Source organism: Tenrec ecaudatus, chromosome 11, assembly GCF_050624435.1.
Source record: "Tenrec ecaudatus isolate mTenEca1 chromosome 11, mTenEca1.hap1, whole genome shotgun sequence".
Lineage (NCBI taxonomy): Eukaryota > Metazoa > Chordata > Mammalia > Afrosoricida > Tenrecidae > Tenrec > Tenrec ecaudatus.
Window position 1 is genome coordinate 49,894,543 of NC_134540.1, and position 15,300 is coordinate 49,909,842.

Below are 15,300 nucleotides of genomic sequence, written 5' to 3' on the forward strand. Positions count from 1 at the left end.
ACCCACCCCAGAGACAACCTGTTTCTTGTCGAGGAAGATATTATTAATTTTCTGAAACCCATGAGTCATTGACTATAGGTAAAGCAGGAGAAGTTACCTACTGGGACTGCTCAGCACAAAATGGGTGAGAAAGTGATGGTGCTGATGGGAAGATGAACGGAAAGAGTGTAGGTGTCTCTCTGGAGGGGAATTGGGGAGATATCCAGAAATTTCCCTTGGCTGGGGATTCCTGATATGGAAACTTTGGATATTGAAAATTAGGTCTTAGTCCATTCAATGCTTTTACTACTACCACCCACTACTACCAAGTATATTCTGACTCCCAGCAATCCATGGGGCAGAGCAGAGCTGCCCCTGAACGTGTAAGGCTGTACGTCTTTCCAGAAGACTGCCTCATCTCTCTCCCTAGAAACTACTGATGCATTTGAACCACCAACCTTTTAGTTAGTATCCAAAGGTTTAATCCACCGTGCCACCAGGAGTCTAGAGCTTTATCCTTTATTGATGGCAAGCAGCCATTTATTGTCTCATCTGTTTCTTTCACCAGTCATCTATCTATTGTTTTGTCATGCTATGGAGGTGCCTCGCATGTTGCCATGACTTTGGAAGTGATGCCACCACTATTTCAAATGTCCACAGAGTTTCCCCTGGTGGGCGGGGTTTGATGGAGCTTGGAGACTAAGAAAGACTAGAGGAGAGAAGCCTATGGATCCCAACAGGACACTGCTCATGACAGCGCTGCAAGATGAGCACTCAACATGCTGAGCAATGGGCTCAGGTCTACGAATAACCGCGAAGATGGCAGAGGATCGAGCAATAAATGCTTCCTTCCCTTGTGCATGGGTTGCGGCGAGTCCGAGTTTATTCATCTCCAACTAACATCTCTTTCTCCTGGTGATCGACATTTCTGATTAGTACTTCCTGAAGCCCAAGAGTAGGGTAAAAGCCTGGAAAACATTTGAAGTTTTTTTCCAAAGGTGCCTGCTGATTCTTCTAGAACTACTTCAAAGCAAGTTTCATATCTACTGATGTCAGATTCAACCCCACTATCTCTACACTTGGGTCATGAAGAAAACAATGGGGATTAGGGAAACCCCAATTGTGCCAAACGCAGACCTTGGCCTACTGAAGGAATCCATTTGTAAAAGTGAAGTGTACCTCAGGAGGGGGGCATACTTCAGCTCCAGAATGCTGCCAGCCCCTTGGGCAGGCCGACGGCAGACGGGCGCCTGAGCGCCTGGCCGCGGCCAATCCATCCAGCAACACTCCAGAGGCGCTACCATCAGCCAGTTTCTCCTCATGGAAACCATTTTGCCATCAAAGAAAAATGATCTGTTCCCCCTCATTTAATTACGTGGATTTTTGCTAAATTAAATGCACAAAGAGGCTGGGAGCCAACATCTACAAAGGAGAAATCTCAGACTCGGCTGTTTTCTGCTGGCCGCTGCTTCCTTGAAAACAGACACTGGGCGATGGAAAATGTGGTAAAAGTTTTAATGTTTGTGCAAAAAGGAAAAACACCTTTCCCTTCTTGATATTGGCCAGAGCACCTGGCAGGGCTGCCGCCAGCTGAGGGAAAAGCCACTGGTGCAGAATCCAGCTATGTTGTCAGTGCAGCCAAGCAAGTGGTGAGCTGGGGACAAAAATTCCGAGAAAACAGCCCTCGCTTAAGGCAGTCAGCATTTCTGAAGTTGGGGGTTGCTGGCTCCCTTGCCTTTTTGACTGGATCGGAATTAGGCCATTCAGCTTCAGCAAAATGGTTTGGTTTGGTTTTTTTGAGAAAATACCTGAACCTACACAAGTTTGAACCTACATAATATTGACGTTTGGGGGCATTTTGTCTTGTTTGGATCCACATTCACTGCTCATGGAAGCAGCAGTCAAGAAGAGATCAACTGACGCACTGGGTCAGTCTACTGCTCTAGGCCGCGTTAAGGTGTAGAAAGGAACGCGGAAACAGGGCATTGATGAAGGGAGATTTAAAAAAATGATGCACTTGAACTATGTTGAGGGCAAACAATCTTGAAAATACCATGGACTGCTACATGAACAGGTAGCCCTGTCTGGGAAGAAGCACAGCCAGACGCTCCTTAGCACTGAGGAGAGTTAAACTTCGCCGTGTGTACTTTGGAAATGTGGTCAGGAGAGACTCGTCCATGGAGAGCTCCATCAAGCTCGGCAAAAGAAAGGAGCGGAGAAAGGAGGAAGGCCCTCGAGGAGTGGGATTGACACAGGTGCTGCAACAATGGACTCCAACATAAAGACAATTGAGGGATGCCACAGAACTCTGCGGTACATGAGCCTAGCAACGTGCTGCCTAACAACGACCACTTTATACTCATCTCTAGGACGCAATGGGAGAAAATGAAAAGTAGCTAAAAAAATCCATTCTCCATAAAGTAGTCAATACCTGCCCGATAATTTCCCATATGATGATGCCAATCCTTTGAGACATTGGCTAAAGAAAGAGGCAGAACCTCGAGCCATCTACTAACTCCTGTGTGGAGACATAGGTGGTAGAATCCTCACCTTCCATGTGGAAGGCCCAGGTCAAACCCAGGCCAATATACGTCCTGTGCAGTCAGTTACCTCTTCTCTCTCAGTAGAAGCCTATCAGTGACTATGATTCTGAAGAGGTTTCAGCAGAACCTCCACCCTAGGAAGGAACTATGAAAGACCAGCCAATGGAAGCCTTCTGCATCACAGTGGTCCAGTTGGTCCTAAGAGTAGTGTGGGGCCTGGCATCATTTCACTCTGGGATGCATGGCGTCACCAAAGTCCAGGGCATTTAACAACAATATCTATAGACTTTCTAATTTAGCTAGATAGGGATTTCCCATGGTTCTTTGCTTCATTCTTGAACAGCTATCCCCGTTTGGGCAGAAGACTAAACATCTGGGTGAGGAGAGAAAGTTCTTCACTTAGCTTCTTACATGGCTTTCTTCAGAAATGGCTCAATTTTTTTCTTTTTGGAAAATAATCTATTTGCAAAAGTGCAAATCAGGAAGCTTGACTGTCACAGGTTCTGAACTTTCACTCAGAAAGGTGAAGCCAGTTAGAGATGATTCTGTTTGCACTCGTGCGTGGGAGGTGGCACCTGCAGGTCGCACTGTGCAGACATCTCCTTGTCCTCACCCCCTGGCCGGCCGAAGGTGCACCAAATAGAGCTGTGCCAATGGCTGCGTCCAGGTTAAATTCCCCACTCAACGTCCGGGGACCTTTAAACTGCTAACAAGGCGGCCCTTGTTCTGTTAAGTCTAGTGGCTCTTGCCAACACATACACATATACAAAAACACACTGTTGGGCAAATAAATCTTGCCAGAGAAAACAGATTCCTTTCCAACTCAGTCAACTGTACTGAGCTGGAAAGGGAGAAACATTATTTTTCCAGGATGAAGCGAAAATAAGAGCTCTCCTTGTTTACCCTGCCTAGCCCGTTTCAAAAGGAGGTCAGTTTAATAGCTTCATTACAAAATATTCAAATGTTGTTTATCAGAAGACAGTTGGTTCCTTTCAGGCTGAGAATCACACATGGATGCTCTGTGCTTTCCTTTGTGACCAAAGACATATGTGGCCGGGCTGACTTCCCTGATGCTCTGGACAGGTTGGGAGCAAGGACAGAGGGCAGGATAGACACGGCATCTGGTGATGTGGGATTCTCAGCGACTGGGTTGTTTCTCTGGCTTTCCCACATCACTCAGTGATTTGAACATGAATGCTGGAGCTGACACGTCCACTCCACTCCAGACCCCATACATCTTCCAGCTTTGCCTTTGTCTGCAATCCCTTTAATTTATAGACCTGGGCCATTTAGGAGATGGGGGAAACTTGGACGGGTGATGAGCCCAGAGTTTCTGGGTTGTGCAAGCAGTTAATGAGCTCTGTTGATAAAGGCAAGGTTGAGGCTCCAGTCCTCCCAGAAGCACCTCAGGAAAATCCTCTTGGAAGTTCCTCGTGAACAACCACTGACTGAAAGCCCTCTGGAGCACGCTCCCACTCTGATCCAACTGTCTGTAGCTGGATATGGAGTGCCTGAGTGAGGGGCATGCCGAGAATATAAATTGACTACACGACTTCACTAGGTCCTGTGATAGAGCTTCGTGTAGTAATTTCAAGGAAGTCCTAACTGAGGCTACAGTATCTTGAGATGGAAAAGTCCAAATTTCTTTTCCGCATGGAAAAAAAGGCTTCACTTGTTGCTCAGTAAGCATTTGGTGGGGGGGGGGGGGAAGGAGGAGGAAAGGGGGGCAATCAATCCCAGTTTTTTATGGTAAATCTGGGAGTTTGATTTTTTTAAATCATATAATTAAAAAATATCTCCCTACACAATTATTTCAAATACTGGAGGATAATAGTAGTGTGTCTGAGTAGAGTCCTCTACTCACAATCCCCCCCCCACACACACACACACAAAGTTGGAATGCCCTCTCACTTGGGAAGCAATGTCCCATTAGATTGAGGAAAAGGGTAATAATGTCATATCCTCTGATTAGCTCCAAGTGCTGTTGACAGGAGTCTTTGGCTTACACGATTTGGGGTTGTCAAAACCATCTGCAGTTCTATTTACTTCTCGTCTGGCTCCATCCAAACAAATTCCAACAGAACCATCTCCTCCAGAGCTGCTTGATTGAAGCGCATGTGAGGAACTCTAATGGAAAAAGTCGCTTCCTCCCCTCCACTTGTGTAATGGCCGGGATGCTTGGGTCATCCCCAGTGCTGCGAGGGGCCAAGGTTTGTTTAGAACCGGTGCTCTGAACTCCACAGGGAGCGTGAAAGAGGCTGCAGACCCCTCAACGCGTCTAAACGTGCTGCTGTAGAATGGATTGTGAAGATGGCGCAGGACCGCCAGTGTTTCCTACGGATGGACAAGGGCCCCGTGAGTCAGAACTGGCTTGATAGTGCCCAACAGGAACAACAAGCCTTTACAGAAGTAGACGGTGACATTATTTTTTAATGCAAAAATATATGGCCTCCCAGTTCTTAGAGCTGGGAGGCCAAGCGGCAGTATTGTCCACCGCTTCCATCTGAGAGTCCCGAGAGAGGACCTGCCCCGCACCTCTCTCCCTGCGTAGTGGCTTCCGGACACCTGGCACCACTGCTGTGCTTAGATGTGTTTCCACCCTCTGTCCGTCTCTCCGTCGCAGGATTCTGTTTCCAACCATGTCCTCCACTTTCATCAAACCTCATTTAGAAGTCATTGGACTACCCCTGACACCCCTCAAAGCCAAGCCAAATCTACCACCACCAAGTAGATATCGACGCCTAGGGACATTGTAGCACAGGATAAAATGCCCCTAAGGATTTCCAAGACAGTACATCCATACAGGAGCGCCCAACTGCATCCTCTCTCCCTCAGAGAAGCCGCTGGATTAAAACTGCTGGCCTTGAGGTTGGCGGAAAGATTTAGCTACTTCCTGGAGGCAGGAAGCAGGAGGTAGTTCTGAAAACAAAACCAAATTTGCTGCCCTCAAATCAATGCTGACTCATGGCCACCCCCTGTGGGTTTCAGAGACTATAAATGTTTCGTGGAGTAGAAAGCCCAATCTTGTTCCCTCAGAGCTGCTGGTGCTTTTGAACTGCCGACCATGCGGTTCACAGCCCAACATGTAACCATTAATTATACTGCCAGAGCTCCAGCTGAGTTCTGTAATGCATTCTAAATCAGTGGTTCTCAACCTTGCAAATGCTAAGACCCTTGAACAGAGTTCCTCACATTGTGGTGACGCCCCAACCCCAACCATAAAATTATTTTTGATGCTACTTCATCACTGTAATTTTGCTACTGTTATGAATCAGGCAGCCCCTGTGAAAGGGTCATTCAACCCCCAAAGGGTTCGCGACCCACAGGTTGAGAACCACTGTTCCAAATGGTGTCTCTGGAGCCCTTGGGGGAGCCCTGGTAGCACTGTGGGATAAGCTAACCCAAATGATAGCAGTTCAAATCCACCAGCATCTCTAAGGCAGAAAGAGACTAGGGGAGCTGTAAACACAGTTTTGGAAACCCATGGGAGCTGCTCTACTCTGTCCTATGAGTAAGAAAATAAGAGACCATCATGGCACGTGAGTCAAGCATTGACTTCACTGCAAGTGGATGGTTCAGCCACAGCATGCGCTCCTCTGGAGAAAGAAGAGGGTCCCTGATCCCATAAAAAGTTTCAGCCTCAAGACAAGGCAGGTGAATAAGCAAATGTGGTGAAGAAAGCTGATAGTGCCAGGCTATCAAAAGATATAGCATCTGGGGTCTTAAAAGCTTGAGGGTAAACAAGCGGCCATCTAGCTCAGAAGCAACAAAGCCCACGTGGAAGAACACACCAGGCTGTGTGATCACGAAGTGCCAAAAGGATCAGTTATCAGGTATCAAAGAACAAAAAATCATATCATTGTGTGCACACCTCCATGGTACAGTCACTGAGGGCAAATGGGTGCCTAAGCAAACGTGGCAAAGAAAGCTGATGGTGCCCGGTTATCAAAAGGTATAGTGTCTGGGGTCTTAAAGACTTGAAGGTAAACAAGTGGCCATCTAGCTCAGAAGTAACAAAGCCCACATGGAAGAAGCACAGCAGCCTGTGCGATCATAGGTCTCAAAGGGATCATGTATAAGGCATTATCAGAACAAAAAATCTTACCATAGTGAATGAGGCAGGGGGTGTTCAGAGTGGAAACCCAAAGCCGATTAGTCAGCCACTGGAGATCCCCTTGCAGAAGGGTCTAGGGGAGGAGATGAGCCAGTCAAGCCAGTCAACGTGCAATGTAGCAATGATGAAAAATACAACTTCTAGTTCCTAAATGCTTCCTCCCCGCCTCTCTTCCTCCCACCCTCACTATCATGATCCGAATTATACCTTGCAAGTCTGGCTAGACCAGAAGATGTACACTGGTACAGATAGGAACTGGAAACACAGGGAACCCAGGGCGGATGATCCCTTCAGGACCAGTGGTGTGAGTAGCAATACTGGGAGGGTGGAAGGAGAGTGGGTTGGAAAGAGGGAACCGATTACAAGGATCTACATGTGACCTCCTCCCTGGGGGACGGACAACAGAAAAGTGGGTGAAGGGAGACATCGGACAGGACAAGATATGACAAAACAATAATTTATAATTATCAAGGGCTCATGAGGGAGGGGAGAACAGGGATGGAAGGGGAAAAATGAGGAGCTGATGCCAAGGGCTTAAGTGGAGAGCAAATGTTTTGAGAATGATGAGGACAATGAATGTACAGATGTGCTTTACACAATTGATGTATGTATGGATTGTGATGAGAGTTGTATGAGCCCCTAATAAAACGATTGAAAAAGAAATTTTTTTCAGCCTCAAAAACCCTATACAGGGTCTCTATGAGTTGGATTCTACTCAATAGCAGTCGTTTGTTTGCTTTGTTTCAGTCCCTGGATGGCACAAATGGCTAAGTGAAATGTTGGCAGCTCACACCCTGGGAAAGACACCTTGGAAGATAGATCTAGAATCTATAGCAACTTACCCCAAGGACCCAAGAACCACTCTGGAAGGAACTCAGGAAGAGACAGCAAGAGGAAAATTCTATTTCCAAACAAGGTCACAGTCACTGGTGCAGAGGTTAAAACTTCACTATCTCTTTTTGGAGGACACAATTCAAGCTAAAGCAACATTATATATATATATATATATATATATATATATATATATATTTTCCCTAAAATGTTGTCCTATTAGACCATACATGCAGAAAAGGGCCCCACATTATAAGTAGGCAGTTCAATAAATCTTCACTAAGTGAGCACAGTGAAATAACCAACATCCAATACAAAAATAGGAATTCTACCAGCATCCCAGAAACCCACTCACCCCACTTACTCCCTGTCACGATTCCCTATCCAAATGTAAGCCCTTCTCTGACTTATAATACTACTGGCTCCTTTGGCTTGATTGAATTTGATGTAGATATCTGGCTCCTTTCTCTCAGCCTTACTTTCGCGAGGTTGATACAAGTTGTTGCAGGCACCAGTGGCCCCTTCCTTCTCGCTGCACCACAGTACACCATTCTACGAATATGCCAAAGCATTCTTCTGTTGATGGGCATTTGGGTTTTCTCCAGTTTGAGTCTAACATGAATAGTTGCCAGCATGTTTTTAATGTTATTAGCATGCACAGTGGTGCCAAAATCCACACCAAATGTGAAGAGATGAAATCCAAGGGCTGATAAATTACTATGGCTGCAGAAGGAAAATATGGGGTAAAAGATCTTTTCCTTGACAGGACGACTTAAAGGTATGCTTTCTATATATGGCAGCTACATTCTGCAGGCTTTGTTGCATGATGCTAATAGCAACCAGTAAACAAACAAGACTGATTTACTTTTGAAGGAAGAACATGGGTCTTTGTGACCCAGGTTAAAAATAAAACAAAACGGATGAAAAACAGTTGCTATTGAATCAGTTCATACTCATGAACGTCAGAGTAGAACTGTGCTCCACAGAGTTTTCTGCAGCTGAGTTTTGGAGGTGCCGAGTAGGTTCAAACTGAGCCACTACAGGGACTGCCTGTAATGCCGGCAGCAGAATTTTACCCCTGGACCTTTAGCAAAGGGCCCTGCTGGGTACTGTGGGTTAGGCATTGGGCTGCTTACTGCAAGGTCAGCGGTTCAAACCCACCACAGGAGAAAGAGGCGGCTGTCTTCTGCATAAAAAGCTACCATCTGAGAAACAATCTATAAGATCGCTATGATCCAGAACCCCTTCTCTGTCAATTTGTCCTCTTGTGGAGGGTTTTGTGTTGCAGTGATCCTGGAATCTCCATCAGCAGTGTTTCAAATGTCAGCAGGATCACCTGTGGTGAACAGGTTTCAGTGGGAGTGGCAGACTCAGAGCTGACTTGGAAGAAGGAATAAGATGTCTGCTTTTGAGGGATTAGCACCCTGCACCTAGCAACAGAGCATTGTCTAATATAATGCCTGAAGATGAGCCCTTCAGGTTGGAAGGCATTCAAAAGGCACTTCAGGGCCTGAAGAAGACCTGTCCCCCAAAGTAAGGAAGACCTTTAGGATGGGATGGAGTACATTTCAGGACCTTCCTTTATGGGTGGGGCATGAGCAAAAGTGAAAAGAAGCAACCACCAGCCATTAATAATGCACCCAGTAATAATCAAGCAGAATGTACGAAATATGAATCTAGGAAAATTAGAAGTCATCAGAAATGAAATGGAGCACAAAAAGATCCATATCTTGGGCATGATGGACTTGAAATGGACTGGTTTTGGTTATTCGGAGCCAGACAGTAGTAGAGCTTACTATGCCAGGAATGAAATATTCAAGAGCAATGGTAAGAAATTCATCATCAAAAAGCACATTTCAAGACCTGTTTTGAATGCTTTCTGCCATAGGATAATATCATACACCTATAAGGAAGACCAATTAAGATAACTAGTATTCAAATGTATGCACCAACCAAAGCCAGTAACAGAGCAATAGAAGAATCCTACCCACTTCTGCAGACTAAAATTGATTAAATATGTAATAAAGGTGCATTGATAATTGTTGGTGTTTTGAATGTAAAGATTGGAAACAAAGAGAAAAGGACAGTAGTTGGAAAGTATGGCCTTGTTTAGAGAAACTAAGCTGGAGATTGGGTGATAAAGGTTTGCAAAAATAAAGATTTCTTCATTGCAAATACATTTTTTCAGCAATATAAATAGTGACTATAAGTCATAATTGACTCAAAGGCAGTAAATTTGATTTTTTTAGTAGTCATCTGGATCTGATCAGATAAATTGCATAGGTATAAAGTTATCTACATTTGTGGAAAGAGAAAATGGAGAAGCTTAATTCCATAAGTCAAAATAAAGCCAGGGACTAACTGTGGAATAGCCCACCAACAGCTCATATGAAAGTTCAGCTTGAAGCTGAAGAAAAGTAAAACAATACCATGAGAGCCAAAATACAATGCTGTATATCTCATATCTGAATTTAAAGAACATCTCAAGAACAGATTTGAACATCAATAACAAAATGTGATTCGTTGTGGAGCGACATCAAGAACTGCATGCATGAATAAAGCAAGAGGTCATTAAATGCAAGGGAAAAAGAACAGACCAAAGTGGATGCCAGAAGAGACCTTGACGTTTACTCTTGAAAAAAGTAGCTAATTTGATTAGAGGAAAGTGTAAAGTAAAAGAGCTTAACAGAATTTTTCGAGGGCAGCTTGAGATGAGAGCGTAAAGAGATATTGAAATGTGAAAAGATCTGGAATTCAAAAGTCAAAAAGGCAGAATACGCTCAGTAAATCCCAAGTTCAAAGAAATCAAGTCTCGAGTTGAAATCTTGAAGGATTTGGGGATTGGGGGGAAAGTTTGAATCTCTGGGTTAAAAAAAACAAAACACAGGAAGCATCAAAAGAGGATAGAAGCAAAGTACAGAGTCATTGTTTGAAAAACAGCTGATTGATGTTCAACCATTTCAAGAGGTAGCATATGGTCAAGAACCAAAGGAAGTCTGAGTTGCACTGGAGGCATAGAAAAAAGCAAGGCTGCAGGAATTGACTGAAAATCAATGGAAATATTTCAACAAGCTGATACGGCATTAGAAGTACTCATTGGCTAAACCAAAAATATCCATTAGTCCTCATTCCAAAGAAAGTTGACCCAACAGAATGCAGAAATTATTTTTAAAAAATCATTCATATCACATACAAGCAAAATTTTGTTGATGATAATTTAAAAATGACCACAGCAGTACATTGACAGGGAGATTCCCGAATTTTAAGCCAGATTCAGAAAAGAACATGACACAAGGGATATCCTTACTAATATCAGATGGATTTTTGCTGAAAGCAGAAATGCCAGAGAGGTTTACTTGTGTTTAGGTAATTATGCAAAGGCATTCAAATATGTGAATCATAGCCAATTATAGATAATATTTCAAAGAATGAGAATTCCAGAACACTTCATTGTGCTCATTGGGAACCTGTACATAAACCAAGAGGCAGTTGTTTGAACTGAACAAGAGAAATCAGGAAAGGTGGTCATCAGGATTGTACTCTGTCACCACAATCTGTATGCTGGGCACAATCTGAGAGAAGCTGGACTTTATGAAAAAGGGCCATGCATCGGGACTTTGTGTTGCAACTCATTGTAAAAAAAAGTAAAATCCACATAACAAGACTGGCCAAAAGACATGATAAATGGACAAAAGATTGAAATTGTCAAGGATTTTATTTTACTTGGATCCACAATCAATGCTCATGGAAGCATCAGTCAATGAATCAAAGGCCATCAATCCAATAACAATTAGTTCTTATGACATAGCTCTGCTAGCTACTCACCTTATTAAACGATCACTAAAGATAGGGGTGCTATCACAAAGTGTGATAAAGAAACTCATTGGAGCCCAGCTATCAGGAATACTAGTGTCTGGGGCTTTAAAGGCTTGTCTTCAAACAAGCAGCCATCTAAGTGAGATGTCAACTAAGGCCACATGGAAGAAGCACACTAGCCTGTGTGATCCAAGGATTGTAACTCATAAAATCCAAATCTGCAGGAGGGAATTGTATCAGAGCTTAAATTGTGAACACCCAGTTTGCAGAAGGCTATGGATGACAGTGGAAGCCCAAAATCCATTTGCAGGGTCTGCACATCCATTAAGCCTCCAGTGAACCCCCTCTGAACATAAGCGAGGGATGTGAATAGCCTCACTATCAGACAAGGAAGATTATAAAATCAACTATGGCAAGATAGCTAGATTAAAATGTAATGCCTTATCATTTAATCTCCCGATTGACCCATTTTAAAGTTGTTTCAGTTTTTAATATTTTTTGCCTTCTTTTTTATTGAGATTTTTCTGCTTTGCCTTGTCACTATTGTTGGTGTTTTTTGTTTGCTTCCTGTTTGTGTTCTGCATGATTCTCTGTCAATAAAATACAGGCTAGGAAAATACATGGAGACAGTAACTGGAATGATGTCAGAGGAGAGTGGGGAGAAATGAGGAGCTAACAACAATAAGTACAAGAAGAAAATATTCTGAAATTGATTGTGATGGTTGCACAAGTCTCAATATGATCAAATGATTGAATTGTATGAGTTTTGAAGTACATTCCAATGAAACTATTTAAATAATCAAAGGTCATATTGCATTTGGGCAAACCCTGCCACACAAGATCTCTTGAAGATGGCTCTGATGATGAAGGTGCACCTGACCCAAGCCAGAGTATTTTGAATGGCCTCATCCACATGCAAAATTTGGACAATGCAAAGGAAGACTGCAGAGGAATTGATGCTTTTGAATTATGGTTCTGGAAAAGAATGCCTAAAGTACATGGACAGCCAGAGGCACCAGGAAAGCTGCCCTGAAAGGAGGATAGCCAGAATGCTCCTTAGAACCGAGGCTGTGTTAGCAGGGGAGACTGGTCCCCGAAGAAGGACATCTTGCTTGGTAAAGTAGAGGGTCAGCAAAAAGATGAGTGCTCGGGACAAGATGGAGCGATCCAGCGGCTACAACAATGGCTCCAACACAGAACAATTGTGAGGATGCCGCAGGGCGGGGCGATGTTGAGTCTTCTTGTACGTGGGGTCTCTGAGCAGCACCTCAAACAACAGCGGTGTGGCTTAGGACTGACTCGGTGGCAGTGGGTTTGGTGTTTAGGATTTGGTTTTGGCAAAGCCTGATAACTTTTTCATGAGAACATCATTGGACATTTCTAGGCTTGCATATAGAAACCACACCGAGTGATTTACGACACTGTGAGGTAGGTGCTAAGTGGCATTGCTCTCAATTGCCAAAAAAAAAAAAGGAAGTCTGTGAATCTCTTCTGCTGGCTCTAGCTGTGTTCATGCCAGTTGGTGTCGTGGTGACAGAACACACGGTCGGTCCTGACTGTGAGCTGCGCTTTGTCGCTCGCAGCCCGACCAGGACCGGGGGCCTCACAGGATGCCCAGGATGTTATGGGGAAGCAGTGGGAGGACGGCGGCCTTGTGGTGGGAGAGTTCTAATAATACCTACGATTTTTATAGCACTCTGCTTCTGGAGCACATAGAGCATCCTACCGGCAGAGCTGGCCAAAGTTTGTGACTCATATGCCAGCAGTAGGGAAGATGCAGCTTGGAGATCTGCCTCCTCGGAGCTCCTGAGACTTCCGGGGCTCCTTGTCAGGCCTGATTTCCCACACTCAGTTACTTTGTTCGGGGTCAAAACCTGGGTGGATAGTCAAGGAGTAGGCCTCCTGTGGACTCTAGGTGCTCCAAAAGGCCAGTGGTCTGAGTTCAATCATGCATGCTTAGGAAGGAAATCCTGGCAATCTAACTTTGGAAAAACAGCCATTGAAACAAGCCCTAGGGAGCACAGTTATACTGATATACGTGGGGTTATCCGAAATTGGCATCAACTCAATGACTGCTGACGCCAAATAGACCATTTTGGCTCTTCGGGGCGCGCTCACCCAGACCACCTCTGTCCCAGTGACTCGTGCATGTTCATGTTTCGTTTGGTTTTGCTGAAGATTCTTTGGAAACCTCGTGAAGTTATGGTCTGCTTCTCAGCACACCTCTCTTGAGGTGCAAAATGAAATACACAGGGTCACCAAGAGGCTCAAGTATATTAAGATCATTTTTTTGAGTAGTAGGAAAATGAGTTTGTGATACAGCACTACATGCGCTCCTGGATTGACATATCACAGAACAAAATGTATTGTCAGTGTTGAGTACCACCTAGTGGATTCCAACTCGTTGTGACCCTTCATGACAGCGTTTATGGCTTCCTAGGCTTTTCTAAACTCGGACCTTTATGGAAATGTCTAGATTGTTCTCTCACAGAGCCACTGGGTGGATAAAAAATGCTAAAATTTAGTTAACAGCTGATCACGTAACCATTACAACACCAGGGCTCCTGAGCAGGCTCTTGAGTTTGAAAATTAACACATAATTTCAAAATAATGATGAGTGTTTGCAATATCTTAAGATATCTATGACAACCACAATTCAAGTAGTTTCTTCTCCATTGGTGACCGTCACTGTTCCTGCTGGCTGTGCCTGGACCGTGCTCTCTGCACCAGAGAGCCAAACACCGCTGGGGTGGGGCCATCTCCAAGCAGGCTTCAGATCCACAGTATTTCCACTGGCTGATATTTGCGGGGAAATAACTCGGCCTTCCTTCCTAATGTTCTTGGCTGCCCGGTTGATTCCAGCTTCGGAATGTATGTGCCAGAGTAGAACCATTCCTCAGAGCCTCCAGGGCTGTGCTTTTTCAGAAGCAGACCACGGTCTGTCTTTCAGGATGGGTGTGTGCTTGGATCTTTCTTTGCACGGCCTGTCAATTTGGTGGCCCCGTGGTGGCCGCAGCTTGCTTGCTGAAAGTGAGGAGGCGTGCAGGATTGCAGCCATCAGTGCGATTGCATCTCACTGTGAAGAAAACAAAACATCTCACAGTGGACCAGTACACAGCACTGTGATAAACGGAGATCATACTGCGGTGGTCAAGGATTTTATCTTGCTCAGATCCACCGCCCCCGCTCATGGAAGCAGCAGCTAAGGGCTGAAACGAGCATTGCACGGAGAGTATCTGCTACACAAGAGCTAGTGAAAGTGTTGGAATGAGGAGGTTCTTATGCTTTGGAAGCAACTGAAGTGTAGATGGTACCAAGGAATCAATATTAATTCTAAGTTGATGTTCATTAAGTTGATGACAGTCTTGTGGTTGTGAAAGCTAACATCTATGCGAGGAATCTATGAAGTATGCAAGAATCTATGGATTCTATAGGGGTGAGAAGCATATCTGGGATTGATGAAAAAAGTATTTGGATGACTCTGGGTAAAAGCAGGCAATGGTGAATTCAGTAAGTGAGGTAAGAACTTGAAAACTCTAGGTTCTGGGTGAAGATTGTGTGGGACTTAATTATCTCTCTCCTTTAGCATAGCTTGAAATTAAAATATATATTTATTATGTTTGAGTGTAAGTTTACAGTGCAAATTGGTTTCCAGTCAAAGATTTATATCAGAATATTTTAATTAAAAAACTTTAAAAATAAGTTTTAGAACTAGAAACTAGACAGGGCACGCTAATTTATAGTGTCAGTATGCTTTTTACAATGATTATCAGTTCGCTAACTTCAATACATAATTCCCGAACTTAATGGTTTGGTTTTTTTATATTTAATACACACACACACACACAAATTTTTTGCCAGTGATCTGGCCTGGTTTCCTTTCCAAGAATCTATATTCATGTTGCGAAGAGATACTTCCACCTAAGAGACTGCAGTTAAGAAACTGTATAATCAAGGTATAGACTAAATGCCCCAGTTAGTGAAACGTTGGAAAATATCATGTGTTCTGGAAGTGGG